This window comes from Salvelinus alpinus, chromosome 9 (genome assembly GCF_045679555.1).
Source record: "Salvelinus alpinus chromosome 9, SLU_Salpinus.1, whole genome shotgun sequence".
Lineage (NCBI taxonomy): Eukaryota > Metazoa > Chordata > Actinopteri > Salmoniformes > Salmonidae > Salvelinus > Salvelinus alpinus.
In genome coordinates, this window is record NC_092094.1 from 46,440,149 (window position 1) to 46,448,974 (window position 8,826).

The following is an 8,826-nucleotide window of genomic DNA, read 5'->3' on the forward strand; positions in this document are numbered from 1 at the left end:
TCTGATCACTCTCTATAATCCTAAATTCTCTTTATGGAAGCGGATTACAGACCAAACCAATGGGCTGACAAGGTCATGAAATACAGTACAGTGTTTCCCTGTTCGCTCCCCTCCCCAGCGTCTCCATTATAAATAACTCGTCCTTCAAGATTGTTGTTCTTATTTCATTATCTTTTATTTAGCATATGCCATCACCCATAAGAAGCAGAGAGGGGTAGAACTTTAAAGGCCACTCACATCAACAGTAATAGAGAATGCTGTAATTCACACACATGCAGTATGTTCAGAACACCAGACGTGCAACTGTCTGGCATCCATGTTGTATATTGTAAAAGGATGACAAACTATTAAACTGGTCATACCTCGGAGGCGTCATGTGTCTGGGATTGATGTCCGTGCTTCCTGAGGCGCCCAAAGGACCTGATGACAGTTCTGTCACTTTCGGATCTCTTACTGAAAGAAAAGTAAGATAGACAAGGATTTCAAGGATGATTTATGGATATTTATTTTGCTACAAACTCAAGTTTTCATTATGGATGTAAGAATTAACCTTGGAAACATATTGAGGGCTACTTGGAAACATTCATCAGCACTACCTAAATACTAACATTTGTAATCAGTTCTCACATTGAGCGCTCTATTTTAACAAACCTAATGCAATGGTAAATCTAGGCGCTCACAGTAGCACTATAGGTCTGGGTGTATGTCAAATATTTTGGCTATTTTCACAGCCATTACCATGAGTGCAATAGCTGAAGGTGGTGCAAAAGGGCTGGGTTTTGATCAATAAACAAGTTGGAGGTGTGACACGGTTTTGTCCACTCACGACATTCCATGGCTTAATACTGCATTCATTTGTCTCAAGTTTTGTAAGTTATTGACACCAGTGTGTCTTGAACAACATTTGCATGAGCAACAATAATGGAATTTGGAATTCAAAATAAAAGCCCCCCATTACAACTGATGCAAACCTATAGAAATTGTGAGAAAGAAAATGCCACAATTGGACTAAATAATACTACTCAAGGTTGGAGTGTTGTTATATACATTAAACAAAATACAATTGTTAGTTGAATTCGCACTGGGGGCATTGCATTGGGGCATACTTACAGTGGTAAGAAAAAGTATGTGAACCCCTTGGAATTACCTGGATTTCTGCATAAATTGGTCATCAAATTCGATCTGATTTTCATCTTAGTCACAACAATAGACAAACACAGTTTGACAGTATATAAACATTATATAAAGTGGCATTGTTTAAATAAAGTGGCATTGTTTAAGGTGGCTAGTGATACATTTCTTGCATACAATTTTTTATTATTAAAGTGGCTAGAGATTTGTACTGACCTCGCCTTCTGGATGATAACGGGGTGAACAGGCAGTGGCTCGGGTGGTTGTTGTCCTTGATGATCTTTTTCGTCTTCCTGTGACATCGGGTGGTGTAGGTGTCCTGGAGGGCAGGTAGTTTGCCCCCGGTGATGCGTTGTGCAGACCTCACTACCCTCTGGAGAGCCTTACGGTTGTGGGCGGAGCAGTTGCCGTGCCAGGCGGTGATACAGCCCAACAGGATGCTCTCGATTGTGCATCTGTAAAAGTTTGGGAGTGTTTTTGGTGACAAGCTAAATTTATTCAGCCTCCGGAGGTTGAAGAGGCACTGATGCGCCTTCACCACGCTGTCTGTGTGGGTGGACCATTTCAGTTTGTCCGTGATGTGTACGCCGAGGAACTTAACTTTTCACCTTCTCCACTACTGTCCCGTCAATGTGGATAGGGGGTGCTCCCTTTGCTGTTTCCTGAAGTCCACGATCATCTCCTGTGTTTTGTTGACGTTGAGTGTGAGGTTGTTTTCCTGACACCACACTCCGAGGGCCCTCACCTCCTCCCTGTAGGCCGTCTCATCGTTGTTGGTAATCAAGCCTACCACTGCAGTGTCGTCTGCAAACTTGATGATTGAGTTGGAGGCATGCATGGCCATGCAGTCATGGATGAACAGGGAGTACAGGAGAGGGCTGAGAACGCACCCTTGTGGGGCCCCAGTGTTGAGGATCAGCGGGGTGGAGATGTTGTTTCCTACCCTCACCACCTGGGGACGTCCCGTCAGAAAGTCCAAGACCCAGTTGCACAGGGCGGGGTCGAGACCCAGGGTCTCGAGCTTAATGACGAGTTTGGAGGGTACTATGGTTTTAAATGCTGAGCTGTAATCGATGAACAGCATTCTTACATAGGTATTCCTCTTGTCCAGATGGGTTAGGGCAGAGTGCAGTGTGATTGCGATTGCGTCGTCTGTGGACCTATTGGGGCGGTAAGCGAATTGGAGTGGGTCTAGGGTGTCAGGTAGGGTGGAGGTGATATGATCCTTGACTAGTCTCTCAAAGCACTTCATGATGACGGAAGTGAGTGCTACGGGGCGATAGTCGTTTAGTTCAGTTACCTTAGCTTTCTTGGGAACAGGAACAATGGCGGCTCTCTTGAAGCATGTGGGAACAGCAGACTTGGATAGGGATTGATGTCAGTGGCACGGTATTGTCCTCAAAGCGAGCAAAGAAGTTGTTTAGTTTGTCTGAGAGCAAGACATTGGTGTCCGCGACGAGGGTGGTTTTCTTTTTGTAATCCGTGATTGACTGTAGACCTTGCAACATACGTCTCGTGTGTGAGCCGTTGAATTGCGACTCTATTTTGTCTCTATACCGACGCTTAGCTTGTTTGATTGCCTTGCGGAGAGAATAGCTACACTGTTTGTATTCGGTCATGTTTCCGGTCACCTTGCCATGATTAAAAGCAGTGGTTCGCGCTTTCAGTTTTGCGTGAATGCTGCCATCAGTCCACGGTTTCTGGTTGGTGAAAGTTTTAATAGTCACCGTGGGTACAACATCACCGATGCACTTGCTAATAAACTCGCTCACCGAATCAGCGTATACATCAATATTGTTGTCCGATGCTATCCGGAACATATCCCAGTCCAAGTGATCGAAGCAATCTTGAAGCGTGGAATCAGATTGGTCGGACCAGCATTTAACAGACCTGAGCACGGGCGTTTCCTGTTTTAGTTTCTGTCTATAGGCTGGGAGCAACTAAATGGAGTCGTGGTCAGATTTGCCGAAAGGAGGGCGAGGGCGGGCTTTGTATGCGTCGCGGAAGATAAAATTTAGGAAGCCTTGTTTTCAGATTAGACTTGTTAAAATCCCCAGCTACAAATGCCTTTGTATGCCTCCTCGTCTGTATACCTGCAGACACAGACACAAAAGTGAGCAGTTCAGTCATCTGCACCCAATACAGCTAGACTTCAACATATTCTTATAGCCTACATATTCTTACCTCTGTTGATTGATATCCATTGAATTGTGTCCATTTTCTGCTTTAGAAAGATTGGTACAAATATGAAAAGATAGATGTTATCATCATAAATCAATATCAATTTAGATCATACAACCGACAAACCTTATCTTAAATTGAGATCTTTACATTTTTCAGTTAAGTGACTACACCTGCTGTCCTTTCAAATTTAAATCCAAATGTTTCTCTTGGGCAGTTAGGTTCCTGCAAAAGAAAACACGAACTAAGGAGGTTCCTCAATGAACCCTGTCTCCTATAGTGTTCTTGAAAGAACCTTTTGGGGGCAATTTTCAGTGCCAAGAACCCTAAGGTTCTTCAAAGAACTTTGAGGATCTTTGAAGAACCCTCGTTGAACCCCTAATTTTCAGAGTGTAGGACTGACAAATTTGAATAGCCTATGTTTGGAGTAGTGCGTCTTTCTTAACTGGACAAGAGGCACTCTTTGGAAATGGGGATGGATACAAGCCGAATGGAGTAAGCACTGCAGGTAGGCCTATGTGAATAATGCAAAAGCATGTTGGCAAAAGCCTTAGGAGTAGACCATTTAGAAACATGTTATGGACAAGCTACTTGGCTAATGCATGGCCAGGATACAAAAGACACGAGAAGCATTACTGTTGAACCAGCTTTCGTTATAGTAGGGTAAGGGTAGCCTACTAAGGGCTTGTTTTTTAATCAAAGTAAATGGAAAACAAGCAATTTTTGGAAAATAACTTAAATGTTTCTAAATACAAATGTCAACGGATTATCGCATTTCTCCTTCCATGACATATACTGTAGCCCACATTGACATTTGTTTACGCACATCCAAAATAACAACAGTGGCTGATAATGTAATAGCCTACATACAGTGGGGCAAAAAAGTATTTAGTCAGCCACCAATTGTGCAAGTTCTCCCACTTAAAAAGATGAGAGAGGCCTGTAATTTTCACCATAGGTACACTTCAACTATGACAGACAAAATGAGGACAAAAAATCTAGAAAATCACATTGTAGGATATTTAATGAATTTATTTGCAAATTATGGTGGGAAATAAGTATTTGGTCACCTACAAACAAGCAAGATTTCTGGCTCTCACAGACCTGTAACTTCTTCTTTAAGAGGCTCCTCTGTCCTCCACTCGTTACCTGTATTAATGGCACAACCTCAAACAGTCACACTCCAAACTCCACTATGGCCAAGACCAAAGAGCTGTCAAATGACACCAGAAACAAAATTGTAGACCTGCACCAGGCTGGGAAGACTGAATCTGCAATAGGTAAGCAGCTTGGTTTGAAGAAATCAACTGTGGGAGCAATTATTAGGAAATGGAAGACATACAAGACCACTGATAATCTCCCTCGATCTGGGGCTCCACGCAAGATCTCACCCCGTGGGGTCAAAATGATCACAAGAACGGTGAGCAAAAATCCCAGAACCACACGGGGGGACCTAGTGAATGACCTGCAGAGAGCTGGGACCAAAGTAACAAAGCCTACCATCAGTAACACACTACGCCGCCAGGGACTCAAATCCTACAGTGCCAGACGTGTCCCCCTGCTTAAGCCAGTACATGTCCAGGCCCGTCTGAAGTTTGCTAGAGAGCATTTGGATGATCCAGAAGAAGATTGGGAGAATGTCATATGGTCAGATGAAACCAAAATATAACTTTTTGGTAAAAACTCAACTCGTCGTGTTTGGAGGACAAAGAATGCTGAGTTGCATCCAAAGAACACCATACCTACTGTGAAGCATGGGGGTGGAAACATCATGCTTTGGGGCTGTTTTTCTGCAAAGGGACCAGGACGACTGATCCGTGTAAAGGAAAGAATGAATGGGGCCATGTATCGTGAGATTTTTTAATTTTTTTAAATTATTTTATTTTCTCCCCTTTTCTCCCCAATTTTCATGGTATCCAATCGCTAGTAATTACTATCTTGTCTCATCGCTACAACTCCCGTACGGGCTCGGGAGAGACGAAGGTCGAAAGCCACGCATCCTCCGAAGCACAACCCAACCAAGCCGCACAGCTTCTTAACACAGCGCGCCTCCAACCCGGAAGCCAGCCGCACCAATGTGTCGGAGGAAACACCGTGCACCTGGCCCCCTTGGTTAGCGCGCACTGCACCCGGCCCGCCACTGGAGTCGCTGGAGCACGATGAGACAAGGATATCCCTACCGGCCAAACCCTCCCTAACCCGGACGACGCTAGCCCAATTATGCGTCGCCCCACGGACCTCCCGGTCGCGCCCGGCTGCGACAGAGCCTGGGCGCGAACCCAGAGACTCTGGTGGCGCAGCTAGCACTGCGATGCAGTGCCCTAGACCACTGCGCCACCCGGGAGGCCATGTATCGTGAGATTTTGAGTGAAAACCTCCTTCCATCAGCAAGGGCATTGAAGATGAAACGTGGCTGGGTCTTTCAGCATGACAATGATCCCAAACACACCGCCCGGGCAACGAAGGAGTGGCTTCGTAAGAAGCATTTCAAGGTCCTGGAGTGGCCTAGCCAGTCTCCAGATCTCAACCCCATAGAAAATCTTTGGAGGGAGTTGAAAGTCTGTGTTGCCCAGCAACAGCCCCAAAACATCACTGCTCTAGAGGAGATCTGCATGGAGGAATGGGCCAAAATACCAGCAACAGTGTGTGAAAACCTTGTGAAGACTTACAGAAAACGTTTGACCTCTGTCATTGCCAACAAAGGGTATATAACAAAGTATTGAGATAAACTTTTGTTATTGACCAAATACTTATTTTCCACCATAATTTGCAAATAAATTCATAAAAAATCCTACAGTGTGATTTTCTGGAATTTTTTTTCTCATTTTGTCTGTCATAGTTGAAGTGTACCTATGATGAAAATTACAGGCCTCTCATCTTTTTAAGTGGGAGAACTTGCACAATTGGTGGCTGACTAAATACTTTTTTGCCCCACTGTATAGCCTTTACAGACTGACCTTACTGTGTGTTGCTGTAACGTTCTTCGTCGGGCGAAAGAGAGGAGGACCAAGATGCAGCGTGGTGAGTATTCATTTTAATAAGAATACTTAAAAAAAGAACAAAAACAATAAACCGACAAACGAACAAAGACGAAACAGTCCCGTATGGTGACATACATAAAGAAACAGGAACAATCACCCACAACCCACAATACAAAACAGGCTACCTAAATATGGCTCCCAATCAGAGACAACGACAGAAACCTGCCTCTGATTGAGAACCATATCAGGCCAAACACAGACATACCCACTCACATCACACCCTGACCAAACAAAACATAGAAACATACAAAGCAAACTTTGGTCAGGGCGTGACAGTTGCCTGTAAAAAAAAAAAAAGCCATGTTTTTTTAGAGCCCAATTCATACAGTCCCATTTTAACCACATTTTTGGCAGGATAAGACTTATATCTTTGTGCACATGCCGGCAAGTTTAGTAGTGGGAGTTAAGGTGGGCTGATGTGGGTGGACTTCTATTTTAATAAATACATTGAATATACTCTATCACAAATAAATCCATTATTAATTTGTTTTCGGCAGGTCCTAAGAAACATAAAAATTTATTTTCAAAATATTAGAATGGCATATTTTGAATTGAATTATGTTACTGGTCTGTGCAGCCTATATGTTAAATGGTGGCGCCATGCACATGATATCAGTAGTTATTTTGTTAATTAAACAGACAAGACACACTTAGGCTACCTTGATCACAGTCAATACACATAGGCTATTTTATCGTAGGCTAAGAAAATAATGAAAAATGACAGAATAAAATACAAATAATATTTTTCCCACACAACTTGCATCACGGCAATGTGTGGAACCACTGCCATATGAAAAAGTGACATTTTGATATTAATTTTAAGAAGGAAGTCATATTGAGACCTAAGTCTCTTTTACAAATGTGCCCTGTATGTATGTATGTACGTATTGTTAGGTTCTACAGGTCTACAGTTTTTTTTGATTTTCCCATGATGTCATGCAAAGAGGCACTGAGTTTGAAGGTAGGCCTTGAAATACATCCACAGGTACACCTCCAATTGACTCAAATGATGTCAATTAGCCTATCAGAAGCTTCTAAAGCCATGACATCATTTCCCCAAGTTGTTTAAAGGCACAGTCAACTTAGTGTATTTAAACTTCTGACCCACTGGAATTGTGATACAGTGAAATAATCTGTCTGTAAAAAATTGTTGGAAAAATGAGTGTCATGCACAAAGTAGATGTCCTAACCGACTTGCCAAAACTATAGTTTGTTAGCAAGAAATTTGTGGAGTGGTTTAAAAACTATTTTTAATGACTCCAACCTAAGTGTATGTAAACTTCCGACTTCAACTGTAAAGGTGAAGTAATCAGTGAAGTGGTGAAGTCCAGATGTGCCTAGTGATGAGGTGCATTAATCTAAAGTAAAGGAATGGAATTAAAAATACATAAATATTTGGGCGAGCAGTGTCAGAGCGGCATAGACTAAGACACAGTAGAATATGATAGAATACAGTATATACATATGAGATGAGTAACGCAAAATATGTCAAATTTATTCAAGTGACTAGTGTTCCATTATTAAAGTGGCCAGTGATTTCAAGTCTATGTATATAGGGCAGCAGCCTCTAATGTGCTAGTGATGGCCTTGTGTTCGGGTGCAGTGGTGATGAAGAAGGGAAGACTTTCCTGGTGCATGGTGAGGGTGAGTGGTGCTGTGATGTGGATAATAGTCCTGGATCCCAAAGGCCACGTATCTAGGACTAGGAAAGGAAAAGAAAAGGAGAGCGGGTACGAGGCTAAGTTCAGGGAGGAGGCTAGGGCCTGGTCGATGAAGTTCTCAGCGGCACCAGAGTCCACGATAACTGTAGAGACAACACTTGAGGGACAGCCAGCCAGTGAAATAGGAACCATAAAGGGTTTGGGAGAAAACAATGATACTGGAATACTCTATACGGAAGGTCATGAGGCCGCCTCTCTGCTCTAGTGGACCCCAGGTTAGGGTGCACCGGACACCGCTGAAGCCCCTCCTGGCCACAATAGGAACAGAGCCTCAACTGTCTCCGGCGATGTCAAGCGCCAGAGAGGGGGAGCGGCGGTAGACGTGACCGAAGATAGCCTAACATTAGTTTTTTTTATAGTTTGCCAAGTGTTTCCTGCTCAGAGATTTTGAGATCCTCTGTCCAACTTTCATCACTCAAACTCTCCTATCGAATTTATCTGTAGCTATGCAAATTCTCAAAAGGGATTTATTCATGATTATAAACTGGGTTCGAGCCCTGAATGCTGATTAGCTGAAAGCCGTGCTATATCGTTTTGCTTAATCATAGCAGTCAAATTAGTTAAATCGACATCCATTGATGGGAAATTATCTGGCGAGTTGAACAAGGGCAAATTATATTTTCTCTTGCAACATATTCAAAATGGTGTATTACTTCATGTCATAGTTTGCAATATTTTTATTTTGATGAAAACAAAATTTAGCTTCTAACATCATTAGAAGTTACATCGATATTCCTTCTTAATTGGTTCAA